This window comes from Panthera uncia, chromosome A2 (genome assembly GCF_023721935.1).
Source record: "Panthera uncia isolate 11264 chromosome A2, Puncia_PCG_1.0, whole genome shotgun sequence".
Classification (NCBI taxonomy): Eukaryota; Metazoa; Chordata; class Mammalia; order Carnivora; family Felidae; genus Panthera; species Panthera uncia.
In genome coordinates this window covers 33,959,960-33,978,004 of record NC_064816.1, presented here as the reverse complement: position 1 = coordinate 33,978,004, position 18,045 = coordinate 33,959,960, and the positions used below count along the sequence as shown (strand labels likewise).

Genomic DNA, 18,045 nt, shown 5'->3' with positions numbered 1-18,045 from the left:
TCCCGCCAGTAGTAGGCATAGTAATAACAGCAGCTTTACCTCAAAGGGACACAAAAAATGAATACTGTTAATTAAAAAATTATTTTGTGTAAAAATCCCACATCTTCGGCTTTTAATTTTATTTAGCAGATTTTTTTTTTTTTCCATTTGGGTATTCTGATTCAGGTAATGTTGGGGATTTGATTTTCACAAGGCATCTTGGACTCAAATAAATTTGCTCTTGATTAAAAAAAAAATCTCGGGGCGCCTGGGTGGCTCAGTCGGTTATGTGTCCGACTTCCGCTCAGGTCATGATCTCGCGGTCCGTGAGTTCGAGCCCTGCGTCGGGCTCTGTGCTGACAGCTCAGAGCCTGGAGCCTGTTTCAGATTCTGGATCTCCCTCTCTCTCCGACCCTCCCCTGTTCATGCTGTGTTTCTGTCTCAAAAATAAATAAACGTTAAAAAAATTAAAAAAAAAATCTCTCCTGTAAAGAGATGGCCTGTGCATCATTCTAGCTTTACCTCTCCAAAGAGGGCTAGCCAGAGGCACACAGATATCTCTGCTGCTTGATGACGGTGAACAAGGAGGCCGCTTTGAAAGTTACCAGAGTTGTGAGGGATCCAGCAGGGGACCTGACAGAGACAAAGCTGGGAAGCTTGAGGGACAGAGACTAAAGGCTTGTCTGAAATCTCTGTAACGTTCCCCAGAACTTTCTCAAGTACCAGTCATTTCACAGATGCTAAGTCTCGAGTCTGCCTGCATGCTGGTTCCTATCACTGAAATTTAGGAAGAGAGGACAATGCAAATACACAGTAATGACAACATACAATTTCTTAGACAAACTCATCTGAACTTGTGTCGATGTTTATTGCGCGTTAATGAGGGACCCAGCAGGTAGAAAATGCTCATTGGAACGACATGGACGAGGGAGGTTAAATACGCGAGGCTTCCAGCAAGGTACAGACTGCCGTGTTCCTTGGAATGGTCATAAAAAGGTCATATTTTTATCAGTGGTTGGGTAAATTTGTAGCACAATATGGATCCATCTTTGGTCATAACCATTCATCAGAAATAAGTAACCTGTAAGAGAAGCAAATGATAAGCAAATTGATCTGTAGCAATTAATTAGACATACCAGATAACAAAGTTGCTCCTGACTCTTCCGCAGAGGACCATTGTGCACCCAGGCACTGGGCAGCCGTCAAATACAAGCAGCACTGACAGGAGCACAAGGGTCCTGCTTTTCCTCAAATTTCTGCAGCAGGTAATCAAAGACACCACACCTTTTACTTAATGCTCAGCAAGGGAGAGGACGTATTTCTTTCAGAATAAGAGCAGGTTGTAGTATTTTAGATGCATTTGGTGGAACAGTTTACCAAGTGTGTTCTCTACACAAGCTCACATTTCAATTGCACACTAGGACTGAGAAGGAGACAGGGTAGATGCAAATGGCATCCGACACCCAAGGAATATTACATCCAGGGGGGCTAAATGTCTTTGCGAGTAATGCATCTTTAAGTGGATGAAAGAGCCAGGCATGGAACTGATGTCCAGTGCAGGTATGGAAAACATTTCTCTTTCAAATATTTCAAGGGCTGCAAGGAAATTCTTAGCTCTGGGCCGATAGCAGACACAGATAGAGACATGCATTCAATAGCACGGAGGCTTTAGGGAGTATTTAAAAGTCCTCTTGCTCTTTCTCCATCCAATCTGTTAGTGCCAGTGTCCCCATGTTCCCAGCCTGATTTAAGTCATGTAAGTCTGTTTAGACAAGAAACCTATCGTATAGAGGTAGGTCTAACACTTCAGAAGTTATCACGTTTAGCATCTGATCACAATGTGTTAGCAGGTACGCTATTTCGACTTCTGAGCTGTCCCCAGATGTACTCTGTTAGGAGAATCTCTCCCTCCTGTCCAGCGTTGTCCAACGTCCATTCTACATCAGCATCTCCTGGAGAGAGTTTAACAACTATTGATATCAAGGTTGCACCCTCCCAAATATCTGATGTAACGAATCCAGTCAAAAGACACTTGGAAAATATGTAAGGGAAGTTCTACATTTGACCATGTAAAAGGGTTTTGTTAGTTGTTTTTTTCCCCAGTAGGGTTTCTCAGAGTTTTTAATATATTCACGCATCATGTGACTCTCCAAGATGGGGAACCATAGTTGATAGAGTTTGGCAAACTTATTTCACTCCAAAGTCTTTTCGGTGTTGAACATTTCCTGGGACTCTTGTTGCATACTGACCTAATGAATTCTAGGAGAGAAGGAGGGATGTTTTCATCAGCTCTGAATTCAACAGGAGCCACAAGGCACCTACTAAAGAGAAAGACTGCATCCAAAGAAAGATATGATTAAGACGACCTTCCTAGTCTAGAGCCTCTTGACACAGCGAGGTCCCTGCACCATACTCACCCGCCTCCTGGGGAGGTGGTTAGAAACGCAGAGTCTCAGGTCCCATCCCAGACCCAAGGAAGCAGCATCAGCATTTTGACAAGATTCCCGGGGAAGTCACAGGCACGTTAAAACTTAAGAAACCTTGGGGCGCCTGGGTGGCTCAGTCGGTTGAGTGTCCGACTTCGGCTCAGGTCATGATCTCGCAGTCCGTGAGTTCGAGCCCCGCGTCAGGCTCTGTGCTGACTGCTCAGAGCCTGGAGCCTGCTTCAGATTCTGTGTCTCCCTCTCTCTCTGACCCTCCCCTGTTCATGCTCTGTCTCTCTCTGTCTCAAAAATAAATAAACGTTAAAAAAAAATTAAAAAAAAAAAAACTTAAGAAACCTTGCTATAATCCACCATTTTTTCAACCCCTTCCCAGGTTTCATCATTCTGGCTTTGAGGCAGATGTCACCAGTGGGTCGACAGGAGGACTTCCTGTAGCACACCTTGTGCGCTCCACTGATGGACAAGGACAGCTCAGACTCTGGTGGCACAACTCCAGGGGCATCAGGCACAAAGAACATAAAGGAGACACGGTCCCCCAGAGTTGTGTCAACCAAAGAAATATTTTCAAAATTGACACCATACCATGTAGATTATAGAGACTTCATACATGAGTCCTGTCAAAGAGCTTTAATTGAGTCAAGCTCATCGATAACTGTTAATACTTTTTGAGAACTTAATAGGGTCTAGCACCTTGATGTCACTTTACAGTCTTTATTTTATATTCTCAGTATGACAACACTCTAAGATATAATCTGTTATTGCCCTCATTTTTGATGAAACAGAGGTTGCTATGAGTTTATAAAAGATGTCATGCTCAAGGTCAAAGAATTGATAATAACATACGTGGGATTAGACTCTTGATCTAATGCTGAGACCATGGTCTTACTACAGAAAAGCTGAATTAAGAAAAAGATCTGTAGGATAGATTATTGAGGTGAGAAATTACAGGAGAGTTCAGGGATCATACCTGAAGAGAGAGGTTAATAATATGAAAGGCATGGCTAGAATGTGTTCTTAGGGGACTAGGTTTTGCCCAATTTAAAATTGAAAAACACTGCATAAGCAGACAATGATGAAAAAATATTTGCTACATGATTACACTGTCTGATCACACTAACAGATAATTTCCATAGGCATTTAAAAATCTTCAAATAGCTACTCTCTTGTTTTACGCTCACCATAGTCCAGTGGAGACTTTCACCACTTACATGTTCAGGGACAAGGTAAGTCCCAGGGATTTAAGAACTTCTCCTGAGATCTTGAAGCCTGGAAGTGATGATGGTGAGATCCAAAACCAGGTCTTAAAACTTTCATACTCTGAGCTCTCTCCACTACAGCATAGCCACCTTCCCAACCGTCAGATGAATGTCAGGACCTTGAGAATAAAAGACAGTAGATCCACTTCTCAGCTGGCCAGCCTGGCCTGGACAGCCAACAGACACAAATGAGAGGGCTCATGGAAATGAATTGATAGAACCACAATAACAAAATTTAGAAAATGCCTTCCAACAATTTTTCACACTTTAGCAGACATTTGGTTCTGACAAATGGTCGATTCTGGTACCTAAGAGCACAGAAAGTTATTTTTCCACAGTCCTTAAATTTGATTTTTTTTCTCTCTCTTGAAAAAAAAAAATGTTTCTGCCAAGCCTACTAAAAAAAAAAAAAAAGGAAGAAAAGAAAGTCTCCTCCAGGTTTCCTGCTGACATAAAGGGCATTCTGGATAGTGCGACAGCTCGGCAAGCCCTATCATTAGTACAGGCCACAGGGACAGGGAGAGAGAGGAATTAGGCCAGGTCACAGATGAACGGTGTTCTAGAATTCTAGGGTCAGCAGGGATTTTGAGAAGTCAGTGCGTCCATTCCTCTGTTTCCAGGAATTATTCACCTTTCCCCAATAATATGGACCATGATAGAGCGAGTTTATTCTATTTTACAGAATACTGGAAGACAGGTTTTTCTGTGGATCAACACTTTGCAAACACCTGTCCACTCTTACACATCTTGTCTTGGTTTTGGCTGTCAACTGACCATTTTTTGCCTTCTCTCCTCCCCCCCCCCCCGCCATTCACCCAGGAGACGCGTGACAATGTCTGGAGACTTTTTTCGTTGTTAAGACTGGAGAGGAGTTCACTACTGGCATCTAGAAGGTCGAACCCGGGATGTTGCTACATACCCCACAGTGACAGGACAGCCCTGCAGCCAAAAATTATCTGCCCCAAAATTGAATAGGCCAAGGTGGAGAAACTTTACAGAAGAGAGAAGGGCAGTCATCCTTTGTATATTGCTGTCACAGTGTGGATGGGAAGGTAGGTAACACAATATTTGTTGATACAAGTGCCTACCCATAGTAGGCTAAAGTTCTATGCTTCAGAAACACATTTCTTCATAAGACATTTAAAGGATATGCAGAATCCTTTTTTTTTAAGTCATACTGACTTAACTCTTTACTGACTAGCTGGGCTTAGCTATTGGACAATAATTCCATGAGGGCAGAAACCGTATACGGCGAATCTCTACTCTCTCAGGGTCTACCACAGAAAATCGCAGTTGGTAGATGCTTCATATGTTTTAAAAGTCTCTATGTAAAAATTCAAATTATCTGGTTATATAAAAACCTAGGTGGATTTTCACCAAATTAAGGGCATGTGCTAAGATGGTCTATCTTAAAGTTACTGGTTATTTTGTGTACTTGATATTTTGGTGCTCCCTGGGTAAGGCATCTCAAAAACATGGATAGTCTTCCAGAATAGTTGAAACCAAGGAATCTTTGTGACTGTAATTGGGGCATGGCGTGCCATATGTGTGAAGATTTTATACAATAAAAAGTAACTGTGGTTTCCAAAGTGAGTCCCAAAGAGAAAATCATAGAGGTAAATTCTGCAAATTATGGATGTTGCTTTGCTTCCCACAAGGGCAACCCTATTTAGTTATGTAGTGGTCCACTTCTTGGAAATAAGCCACCTCTGAGAGGAAAGTCTTAAAGAGAATCAGAGCTGAGCAATTCATGGCATGGGGTGTATTTAAAGTGCTCTTGGAAAGCTACCAATTACCAATATCACAGACACAACCCATTTCTGTTTTAACAGGAACTGCTTTAGCCCATCCTGTTAGAGTAGGAGGCTTCACCAACTTCCTTTAGACTTTAATTGATAACACACAAATCTGTTGCCACAGATGGTTGGGTGGGCAGCATCTGAAGCTGAGGTCTGGAAGAAGGCTTCCCACCCCCAGTAGATGCAAGAACATTCAAGAAGTGTCGATGCAGGGTGCACCATGGAAACAGAATTGAGGGAAGAGCTCTGGGTTGCACATCAAAGCACAAGGGGTCTGGATTAAAGGTGCCCCTGCATGAAGAAGGTTACAAGGTTCTAGCTCATCTTTATGTCATGTGCGAATCAGATCATATGGTTTTGAATCCCAGATATAGCAGCCATTAACCATGGGATCTTGGGCAACTTATCTAACTTCTCCAAGCTCTGCCGTTCCCCATATGCAATGGAGATTGACATCATACCTCTCTTTTTAGATTTTGAGAAGCTTGAATGAGATATAAAGACATTTTCTATTAATTATTAGTATTTCCCCATGTATAAAAGAGAATATCCTTGAAATAATCTCTGTTTTCCTTGTCTTGGAAAATTTTTTGTTTGTTCACAATATTGCATGCAGGATCTATGGCATCCCATTGATCTACAGGTAGAACGGCAGAACTCAACAGTTAGTAAGCTCAGTGACCTCAGATTCTTTAGGGACAATTGAAGGAATCTCGTATAATGCCTACTGCTCAAAGAAAGTAGAAATGACCTGTGAAGGTAGATATCTCAGAATGAGGAGAAACTTCACTGAACTGGTCTCTTTCAATGGCAGGTGATTGAAAGTTAACAAAAACTGCCTGACGGAATAAACAGGAACACATCAATGGACTCTCCTTCCAGATGAGAAGCCCAGTGCAAAGCTTTAGGCCAGGTGGTATCTAGCTGATGAAAAGAGATCATGGGGACTCTGTTTCTATCTCTTGGCTTTACTTCCTTTTGTGTTGACTTTGCTCTCAGCAAGGCCTTCTGCAGGGGTGACTCCAACAGCTCCAAATATATATCCTCTCACTGTCAAGGCCAACAGACCAAAATGCATCTTTCCCCTTCACTCTTGTAAAAGGCTAAGGATTTAATCTGTTTTGGTCAGACATGGGTTGTCTGCCTACTATGGGCAATCAGAACACGTTCGTGGGTTGAGGAGGGAAGAACGAATGATATATGCACTTCCCCCACTAAGAAATGTGCAATCCAAATGTAGTGGGTATCATTCAAGGCGACTGAAGAGAAAAGGGTATGATTCTTTTTTTTTTTTTAATATATGAAATTTATTGTCAAATTGGTTTCCATACAACACCCAGTGCTCATCCCAAAAGGTGCCCTCCTCAATACCCATCACCCACCCTCCCCCCCCCCCCACCCCCCATCAACCCTCAGTTTTTTCTCAGTTTTTAAGAGTCTCTTATGCTCTGGCTCTCTTCCACTCTAACCTCTTTTTTTTTTTTTCCCTTCCCCTCCCCCATGGGTTTGTGTTAAGTTTCTCAGGATCCACATAAGAGTGAAACCACATGGTATCTGTCTTTCTCTGTATGGCTTATTTCACTTAGCATCACACTCTCCAGTTCCATCCACGTTGCTACAAAAGGCCATATTTCATTCTTTCTCATTGCCACGTAGTATTCCATTGTGTATATAAACCACAATTTCTTTATCCATTCATCAGTTGATGGACATTTAGGCTCTTTCCATAATTTGGCTATTGTTGAGAGTGCTGCTATAAACATTGGGGTACAAGTGCCCCTATGCATCAGTACTCCTGTATCCCTTGGATAAATTCCTAGCAGTGCTATTGCTGGGTCATAGGGTAGGTCTATTTTTAATTTTCTGAGGAACCTCCACACTGCTTTCCAGAGAGGCTGCACCAATTTGCATTCCCACCAACAGTGCAAGAGGGTTCCCGTTTCTCCGCATCCTCTCCAGCATCTATAGTCTCCTGATTTGTTCATTTTGGCCACTCTGACTGGCGTGAGGTGATATCTGAGTGTGGTTTTGATTTGTATTTCCCTGATAAGGAGCGACGTTGAACATCTTTTCATGTGCCTGTTGGCCATCCAGATGTCTTCTTTAGAGAAGTGTCTATTCATGTTTTCTGCCCATTTCTTCACTGGGTTATGTGATTTTCGGGTGTGGAGTTTGGTGAGCTCTTTATAGATTTTGGATACTAGCCCGAAAAGGGTATGATTCTTGATCAACGCAGAAGCTGAGGCGCCTGGGTGGTTCACTCTTGTTTTCAGCTCAAGTCATGATCTCAGGATTGTGAGTTGGAGCCCTGAGTTGAGCTACACGCTGACAGCATGGAGCCTGCTTGGGATTCTCTCTCTCTTCTTTCTCTCTCCCTCCCCTCAAAGTAAATAAATACACTTTAAAAAATGAAAAAAAATGCAGTAGTTTAATCTGGAAGGAGTTTCTGGAACAGAAAATTCATTTTGATATTCTAGTAAAAGAGTAACATACTCAGCTGCTTCTGAAAGAGACCCTGTCCTCTTCCTTCAAAGCTTTAGGATAGTATCACCTTTATAGGCAATGAACAAAGAACACTGGTCCCCAAATCAGCTGCCCCTTTTGAATCAATTGTGATGACTAACATCAAGTGCGGTTGTCCCCAAATTACCCTCCCACTCAAGATGTGAATAGACAGACAATGTGATTGGTTGGAGCCCAAGACTGTTCTCGCTCCTATCTACTACACGATATCCACTGCAGTTTGAGATGCAAGAGTCAAACCAAGTCCAAGGTAGCACAGGAAAGTGGTGTTGGTTGACACCTAGTGTTTAGGAAGGACTTATTTAGAATTTCACATGCCTTATTTCATTTAGTCCTGACAACCGCTCCATGGGTTAAGTACCACTAATATCCTCATTTGCAGATACGAAAACATGAGCTGTAGGTCCAAGATCACATACAGCTAATAAACAGAAGAGCCAGCCACTGCTGAAGAGCTCGTAGTCTTAACCACTCTATGTTCAGTTTCCTGTGTTGACATGAGTTGGGACAGAAATAGATGAGTGCAGGTAAGATGAGGCTTGTTAATTGGAAGGGAATCCTACACCAGATTCCAGGCATTATTAAAATGCGGAAGTCAGATCTGGCATCACTGTAGGAACTCAACTTTTTTTTTTAGGGTATTCTGGTTGTGAAAAAATTGTTGAGGTTCCAGAAACCTTCTCGTTCATCCTATTTAAAAAAGCAGTCTAAATATCCCAATTACAATGAACAATTCCATACATTTAGTTTAAAAAGAAGAAGCTGACAAAAGACCACAGACTCTTGTCTTTATAATAACAAGACACATTGTGCCTACAGTGAATCAATATTTCCCCATAATGGCACTTGTCTCCCACTGAATTCCTGGCAAATTCTGCAGAGGAAAGCAATGCTTCCAGTACATTGTCACTTTGGTATTTCAGGGGGAATTATTCATCCCCACATATTATTGAAACAGTGCTCACTTTACAGAACCAGTCCCCAACTCTAATTTCCAATGGTGCATATTTCTCCTCTTACTGCTCTTTAAATGCACAATTAATTTCTAAGGTTAATTGATCTCGTATTTGGTACGTCAATATCTGCATGTGTTAACATAAATAAATATATATAATGATAGATGCAACAATGTAGTAGAAATTCATTTCCCCATGGAACTCATTAAATACAATTAAAATACGCTGGTAGTTTCCAGAATTCTAAAGGTACACCAGTGCAAATCTAAAATATTGGACAAATACAATTGGATTCTACGTGGCCACACTCAAGGAGAGTGATTCACAGAACAGAGGAATTTGCACATCCTTGCTTTCTTCACAATTTCCCCCTTGGATGATGGCATTTGGAGCGTCAAGTCCCCCAGTCCTAGAAACTTCTAGCAATGTCAAATATATCCTAATTCTACCTGAAAAAATTTGCAGTGATTCAGTGCCCAACTAAGTACAACCTCACTATTATGGAAACCAACTATTGATAATAACAACAATGGAGCACTTAGCAATACTACTGAATGTCTGCCACAGGGCTGGTGCTGTGGACTTTCCACTGTGCATTCCTACGGCTATCGGGACTCACAAGCAAGCTGTGATGTGGGATAGATACGCCCTCTTGACTTAAGATCAAACTCTCTCTGGCTGAATGTCATCTGACAGGACATTCACTCCTTCATCTAATCATAAAGTTGAAGGGACAATGAAAAACAGGAGATTTGGAAGAAAACAAAAAAACAAGGTATTTATATGAAACAATGTGAAGTGACTGAATGCTTGAGGGTTTTTGTTTATTTTGTTTTGTTTCTTTCTGTGCCTAGAAGTCTCTTAACGTATTATGAGGGAAAGGAAAGATTTTCCTACGAAGTACTCTTATTTCTAGACCTTGAGAAACTAGTTTGGGAAACAATAAACCCCTGACATAATGGAAAAATCATTCTGGTGCTTTCACTCTTGTCTTTTGAAAACTTGTATCCTTGAAAACACTATTATGAGATTTTCCCCTCAGCCAAATCCTTGGGGCCTGAGTGGCTGATGGCAGGTCCTTAACAAACAGGTGAAAAGCAGAATGAAAGTACCCTTTGAAATTTCAGCGAACCACTGGGCCAAAATTCACTATCAACTGAGAAACAAATTAATTGATCCACACTATATCTCATCAGAATGCTCACTGAAGTAGGAGAGAATCCCACATACCAGGTGATTTTTTTAATTACACCTTTTTGATTTGTATCCACCCAAGAAGGAGACAAATCAAGAAAAAGAAAAAAAAAATCCCCTGCTTTTCCCCCAGGGTCTGTTGTTCACCCCATCCCCTTTCTCCATTTAGGAACCCAAAACATATATATTTCGTTTCCTTCCCAACCTGCTCATTTAAAAAAAAAAAAAAAAGAGAAGTAACAAATGCACTCTGTGAATGGGGTTGCCATGGAGAAGCTGTTCCAGGTAAAGAATAGTCACTACAGAAAAGTGGCATGCAGCTTGTCAGCAGAAATGCTGCCGCAGCCCCAGAGCAATCATGATTCTGCCCCTGCTCATTTAAATACAACAGGGTTCTGCAGGTCTCCAGAAAAGGCTCTGTCCCTTCGTGGGGGGGCCTGGCTTTCCAGAAGAGCTGCATCCTGGCTGTCTGTATTTAAATCAAAGCACATTTCAAAAGCATGTAGACACTGTCGTATTTAAGAGAACCCTAATGAAAACCCTGTGTTTAAAGCTTTTCCTCTGGTTTCAGAGCATCAGGTTTACTTACAGTGGGATCAACTCATAGAGTTCTAACTTGGGACCTCTGCCAGTGCGAAGGAAATAAAGGTCCATTGTGAGCTGCTTTAGTTTTGACTCTTCTCTTTTTCTTGAAAAAAGGCATCGGCCCAAATCAGAGGAATAAGTACAAGTTTACCTTTCTGGAGTCCAGCCTTTTTCTCTGCTGGTTAAAAATTATTATTTTTTTTTTTTATTAAAAAAAAATTTTTTTAACGTTTATTCATTTTTTGAGACAGAGAGAGACAGAGCATGAATGGGGGAAGGTCAGAGAGAGAGGGAGACACAGAATCTGAAACAGGCTCCAGGCTCTGAGCTGTCAGCACAGAGCCCGACGCGGGGCTCGAACTCACGGACCGTGAGATCATGACCTGAGCCGAAGTCAGACGCCCAACCCACTGAGCCACCCAGGCGCCCCCAAAATTATTTCAAGACTATGTAAGTAAATTTAGGTTCCTTTATTAGACCTCAGCATAGCAGCTCAGGTTTCAGAGAAAGGAAGTATGTTTAAGGGGGAACGAGATACACACACATACCCTAAATATGCAGGAACCATATACATCTATCATCATACCTAAGGTTGTTTCAATGTAAAATGGAAAGAGAATCTTGATATTTTGGAAGGAACAAAGAAACGGTGATTGCGACTCAGTTAAGACTTGTTCAAATAAACTGCTATTCAGCAAGCCCTCATGATCTAATCCTTCAAGAATCGGCTTCTAGCTTTGAGCATGCAACAAATACCACTGACATTTCTTAAGTATCTATTATGTTCCAAGCATGAGGCTGGATCCTTTATATTCATAACTGTGTTTGGTCCTCAAAGTAACTCCATGGTGGTTTACAAACAAGAAAATAGTGGTTTAGGGGCGCCTGGGTGGCTCAGTCGGTTAGGCGACCGACTTCGGCTCAGGTCATGATCTCACGGTTCACGAGCTCCAGCCCCTCATCGGGCCCTGTGCCACCAGCTCGGAGCCTGGAGACTGCTTCGGATTCTGTGTCTCCCTCTCTCTCTGCCACTCCCCTGCTTGCGATCTCTCTCTCAAAAATAAATAAATAAACAACAACAACAACAATAATAATAATGATGAATAAGGAGGAGGAGGGGAGGGAGGAGGAGAAGAAAACAGTGATTTAGAGCGGTTAAGCAACTTGCCAAGGCCTATTCTTCCATACTCTGGCCAAGCTGAAGGTTCAAACCTGGGTCTTGCAGACTCCTGCAGAGTGTGTGTTTCTTCCTCCATGCTGCCAGAAAATCAGGAAATGACAAAATTCAGCTGCGGGACCGCAGCCACGCAAAGCACGTGCCCCATCACTGAGGACTGGGACAGCATCAGAGAAGAAATGATATAGGCTTTGTTTGGCCTGGGCTAGGTATCCCGGAGATGCATTATGGCAGACACTGCTGGACGACCATCTGAAATCTACTCTCCCCGGCTCTTTGCTAACAAGTGGCAACATGCCCAGCTTCACTACTACACTTGCCAGGCTGCTGTACAGACATGTGTGGTGAGTGACATGTAATCAAAAGCTTCGGGTAAGGTTTGCAGCGAAGTTTTCTAAAAGGGTCTCCTTTGGCCAGTCTGTGTCTTCTTACTTTTTCACCTGCCTGCACACCCATCTCAGGGCTGAAAGGTGGGTGACAGGTCATAATAATCAGAGAGGAACTCAGAAGATAGAGACCAGGGGTTAAGAGACTTCACTAACCTGAAGACAGTGATTCAAGTCCTGGTTTCTTGTTTATGTAAAAGAAAATTACTGTGAATCTTCTTTAAGCCAGTTTTACTTAGGGCTTCTGTCATACAAAGTCAAAACCAGCCCAATTGAAACCTCCATGGCGTTAGAATAAGAAAGAAAAAGGAGTCAGAATTCGTTCCTTTGTCTTCCCAATGCGATGATAGCGTCCCGGAGGCTAGAGACCTTATCGCTTACATCTCCTTTTTTGCCTCCCCCAATACCCAGAACTTTTCCAGATAAACAGCGGAGTCTATAGTCACTTGCTTACTTAAGCCAGTAGATATTTTAGAAAAGAGCCAAGGAAGGTCTAACTTTCCGGATGTCATTTTTTTTTTTTAAAGCTAAACCCAATTTAAATACTTTAAGAAAATATACCCTGGATGGATTCCAATAGGCCACTGACACTGACTGACAGTAAGCACCATCTACCTGAAGAAAACAACAACCCAGAATTAAATTTGTCTCTCAAAACGACACTGGCTAACAAAGGAAATATGTGGATATTTAAATTATAGTTGGCAAAGAAACGACTTTTTACGCACACACACACACATGCACGTGCACACAAACACACACCTATCAGGGGTCCTTGTAGAAACTCATCCCACTAAGAGTCTGAAGGCAACTTGAGTGTCGGTCTCCTGATTGAACCCCCTTCTCCCTCTAAGGACTCACTATGGCCTTGTTCCCTTTCAGGCCATTGGATCTATTTGCTTTTGAAATCTCCAAATTTCCCCCCCACCCCCAGTGCCTAGTTTGCATACTTACTCTCTCCTCTTGCACATGCCTTGGGAAACCTGGGTGGCTCAGTCGTTTGAGTGTCTGACTCTTGATTTCGGCTCAGGTCATGATCTCATGGTTTGGTCAGTGAGATCGAGCCCCACGTCTGACTCTGCACTGGCAGCACAGAGCCTGCTTGGGATTCTCTCTCTCTCTGTCTCTCTCTCTCTCTCTCTGTCTCTCTCTCTCTCCACTCCTCCCCTGTCCAAATGCACACACACTTTCTCTCTCTCAAAATAAATAAATAAACATTTTGTAAAACTAGAAGGCATTGCTCTACAGCTGTTTAATCTTCTCTAAAGCCACATTTACCCCCACTGGTAAATGAATAAAAGAATAAAATCTCATCTGGTTGTTGGCTAGATTCTATGAGGTTATAGATTAACAAGCCTGGCATAGTATAAGCTTCGTGAGATATACTCAATCAGTAAATATTGGTGGCCTTGGTTGTATGACTCCATCAAAATTCAATCTCATAGCAACACTTATTATAGCTCTGCCTTTACTCCAATCAATTAATCAGGGATCTCCTTTTAATCCAATTAATTAATCCAATCCAATTAATCAGTCATCTCCATTGCACTATTCATTTCAACGAATGTCCACTCTTATTCTGATGCCCAGCCCCAATCCCACACTCTCCAAGAGTCCAGTCCAACCACTATGACATCAGAAATGCCTCCAAGTTTTGCATTCCATCCAGCCCCTGGGGCTTTACAAACTGAACTTGAACCACAATGCTACAGTGATTCTAAGACATGAGGTTGAATGCTGAAGGTTGTATGCAGCCCAACGCCCTGCAGCAAGACACCCAAACACCAAACACCCACCTGCGCTCAGTAGCTGAAACCTGTATTCGCTCTGTGGATTTAACAGTCCACAGCAACAGCGAAAAAGTTTGCTTAAACCACCTCAGAGCAACACTAGTAAGTACAGCAGCAGATTGAAGAAGGGCAGCAGCATGGTGGTGAGAAATCTGAAAATAAACATAAAGATGCTGGAAAGGTGGGACTTGAAGGCAATTCACCTATGCTCTTCCTCTGGCGAGAATAGAGGCAACTGACTGCCAGCTCAAACAGTTCTGACAGCCACCTTAGAGCCAGACTCTCCTTTTGGGAATGAGTATGAGTCCAGGGGTGATTCTAGAGAGATGACATCATGCATCATCCAGAGTGTGGGAGAATGTGGGATCTCCCAAGAGGAGCTGTAGGAATAACTGATGAGTATAAACAAACAAATAAATAAATAACCACTACTTCATGATGGTTTCAAAGATCACATGTGCAACCAGTCCCATGTCGCTGCAAACAATTACCCAGGGAGACCCTAATTCCCCAACTCATTCATTACACATGGACTGGTTTCCTAAAATATTTATTAAGGCATTATGCTGGTACTAGGGATAAAATGGTGAATCTTCAGAAAAAGTCTCTACCTTCATGGAGCTGCTCATCCTTTGGGACAGACCGACATCAAACAAGTCCATCAATGAATGAACAAGAGAATAACAGGTTATGAAGGAAAAGGACAGGGTGATGGGCTGGAGATGAGCTGGAGAGGTGACAGGGAGGGCTTTACAGGGGGCGTAATATTTGGGCTGAGACAGTCACAATGAGAAGGAACGATCTCTGCAAAGATCTAGTGCAAAGAGAGTCTTGGAGGCAAAAGAAACAGAGGTACAAAGGCCCTGAGGCAGAAAAGACTTGGTGTGCTTGGGGAAGAGAACTATGACAATACAGGGAAACCGAGACAGGAGAGGTTGAAGTGGACAGGAGCCAAATCGGAAGAGCTTTGGAGGCTGGAGTACAAACTCAAGGTTTTACTCTAACGAAGGTTTTAGAGCATTGCAAGGGCAAGCCCCAAGCTCTGCTGTGGCTTGGATTCAATGGAATAAGAGAAACAGGGAGACGACTTAAGAGGCTGCTGTGGAGGCCTGTATGGTTCAAGTGAGTCTGGGCAACGGCAGACATGGGAACAAATGGCAGGATTTGAGCTGATCTTGGAGAAAGAACCACTTGTGGCTTTTACCCAAAGGCCTCGCTACTCCAAATGTCAGCAGCAAGCTGTTCAAGTGGCTGAAATTTCTGAAATTATATAATTAAAAAAGAGAACGGGTTATGTTCAAAACTAACTCAAGGCAGAGATTTTAGGAAGTTTTGCTTCCAGCTTCAGCTTCCTGAATGCATGGCTGCTTTGTTGTTGGCCAACTCTTTAAACTAACTGAGGTGCGGTGGGTTCTACATCCCAGGGTCTGTCCCAGGCTACCTGGAAGGGTTGTTGTGAAAAGTTAACTAATTAATAACAAATAAAGTAAAAGCCTTTAAGGCTCTAGGCCAGTATTTCCCAAACCAAAACACGTTTGTCCCAAGAAATAAGAAAATAAACACTGCGTAGTCAGACACAGGTATAGGCTTCTATATCACAGGACTTATCAGAGCCTTTAATGAATTAATGGGTATGTTACCGGCCAATATTATACTGCATTTCTCAAAATTATTTCAAGAAGGAGGTTTTTTTTTTCCCTCTCAGACCACCTGGTTGCAACTGCCATGGAACCCAGTTTGGCAAACACTGTATTACAGAGATGGAAAAGACTATTACTGAGACACCAGGAGCCCTTTTAAAATCCAGAATCTGCTAGCAGGGATCATGTATTGCACAACTTATAATTGTCAGGGCTTTGGAGAAGAATTACCAGGTTAGGGAGTCAGCATCTTGCCTAGGTGCCAAATACATAAGGTATTGATCACACAATAAGAAGAAAAGAGATGCCTAGGTAACACGTTTTAGAAATGGAGCCTCCCATAAACCATAGACGAAACCTGTGAAGTAGCCGTATTGATCTCCACGTAACAGATAAGAGAACTGGGCTTGAAGGGGTTGAGTGACCGACATCAGTACATCCAACTAATGTGAAACCAAGAAGGGAACTTCTAACCATTATACCAAAGGCTCATTAAAAAAAAAAACAAAAACAAAAACAAAAACAAACCCAAAAAAACAGAGTATAGTGACACACAATGTTACAGTAGTTTCAGATGTACAACATAATGATTCAAGTTTCTACACGTTACGTTCTGCCCACCACAAGTGCACCTACCTCTGTCATCATACAACTTTATTACAGTATCATTGACCATATTCCCCACGCTGTGCCTTTTATTCCTGTGACTTATTCATTCCACAACTGGCTAGTGTGGCACCTGTTCCAATTCTAACCACAAGGAGCAGCAGAGAGCAAGACTGTCAAGGGTTATTTAAACCCTGGCTTTCCCACTTACCAACTGTGTGATGTTAGGCAAGTTGCTTAACCTCTCTGAGCCCTGGCTAACTCTTCTGCACCAGAAAGATAGTAACAATGCCCCCCATCCACTCTTAGGTTTGTTATGAGGATGAAATGGGACAAAAAAGTACTTAGCTCAGCTCCAGGCACATTGGGAGACCCTATTAAGTATTCAGTCTTGCTTACTATTTTGTATAGGATATTTAATTTGTATGTATAATTTGGGATGTTTCAGGGGCAAAGGCCCCCTGCGGGAATTCTGGGTGCCAAAAGATGAGGAAGAGCTTCACACTTTTCAGAGTTTTGATTAGCATGATTTATTCTGATGTCAAAGTCAAGGTTTAAGTGACAAAGCACAAAAGCTACACATTTTCACTTAATCTAGGGAGACTATCTTTTTCCAGAAATCAGCTTTGAGTAAAAGACTATTATTTTTTTTTTTTCTGGGAGCACTCAGTTTAAAGTTAACTCACTGAGCCTGAGCAATATGAAGAAAATTGGAAACCTAGTGAGAGATAAAGACTTAGCTCCGGATGTCTAAATGATTCCCAAAGTATTGCTCTAAGTACCAGATTTTCTCTCCGTGGAGCGTGCCCACATAATAGCAGGTGGGGACAAGCACGGGAAGAACGGATCATGAGAACGTGGTAGACAACCAGGAATGACATGTGTGCATATGTGTGGAGGGAGTCTGTTGTGACTATGGATAAAGCTGCTGATTTAAAATCATACCTATTCTCGCCTTAGTTAAATCCACAAGAATCCAGTTTTTGACCTTTAAAAAACAATATCATCTTGTTCACAGTCCCCTGTGAATTGCTTGTCTACTTAATAAAATTGTTGCCTGGCTCATAAAGTTGTGGCTGAAGTCCTGCCTCTTAGCCATTAACTTCAGGATCTGAGCACAGTCTTCTATTCATTACACTCTTATGTCTCTTAGCAGAAGGATGTAGAGTCTTGCTTAGAATTGGATTTGGATGGCCTCCGATCTTGATGAGTTTAAATTGGAAAACAAGATGTTAGATTAGTATAATGACTATGTGGAACAAAGTGTTCGGCCTCTGGAGTCAGCCTGCCTGACTTTGTGTCTTGGTTCCACTACTAAAGGCAAACTCTCTAAGCCTGTTAGTCCAGTTGAATACCTGAATAATAATAATAATAATAATAACAATAATAATAATAACAACTACATGACATCAGTACCTGATTACGAGCATTAAAGGAAAAGTACGGTACCTGGATCATAAACACTCGCTATCATTATTGTCACCACCATCACCATCACCATCATCACCATCACCACCACCATTAATCATTACTATTATCATCAATCACCACCATTCCTACCACTATCAGCAACACCATCATCATTACCACCATCATCACCATCACCACCACAATCATGACTGTCAATCACCACCATTGCCATGACCATCATTACCACCATCATCACCACAATCATTACCACCATCAATCACCACCATCGCCATGACCATC

At 42.1% G+C, this 18,045-nt stretch overlaps 1 protein-coding gene and 2 long non-coding RNA genes across 5 annotated transcripts in view; 1 reads left to right on the top strand and 2 right to left on the bottom strand.

The window, feature by feature from the left end:
• The window catches only part of TAFA1 (TAFA chemokine like family member 1), a 507,152-nt gene that overhangs the window by 380,730 nt on the left and 108,377 nt on the right, over positions 1-18,045 (bottom strand). The window lies entirely within an intron of this gene.
• On the bottom strand, positions 829-4,415 carry LOC125930709 (uncharacterized). Its single transcript, XR_007460229.1, has 2 exons — positions 3,632-4,415; positions 829-1,060 (listed from the first exon to the last, which is right to left on the bottom strand). It is a non-coding gene; the product is annotated as an uncharacterized LOC125930709 (long non-coding RNA).
• Positions 13,740-18,045, top strand: part of LOC125930708 (uncharacterized) — a 19,612-nt gene continuing 15,306 nt past the window's right edge. For both annotated transcript variants that reach the window (XR_007460228.1, XR_007460227.1), the window contains exon 1: positions 13,740-14,270. This is a non-coding gene — a long non-coding RNA (uncharacterized LOC125930708). The remainder of the gene's footprint in view (positions 14,271-18,045) is intronic.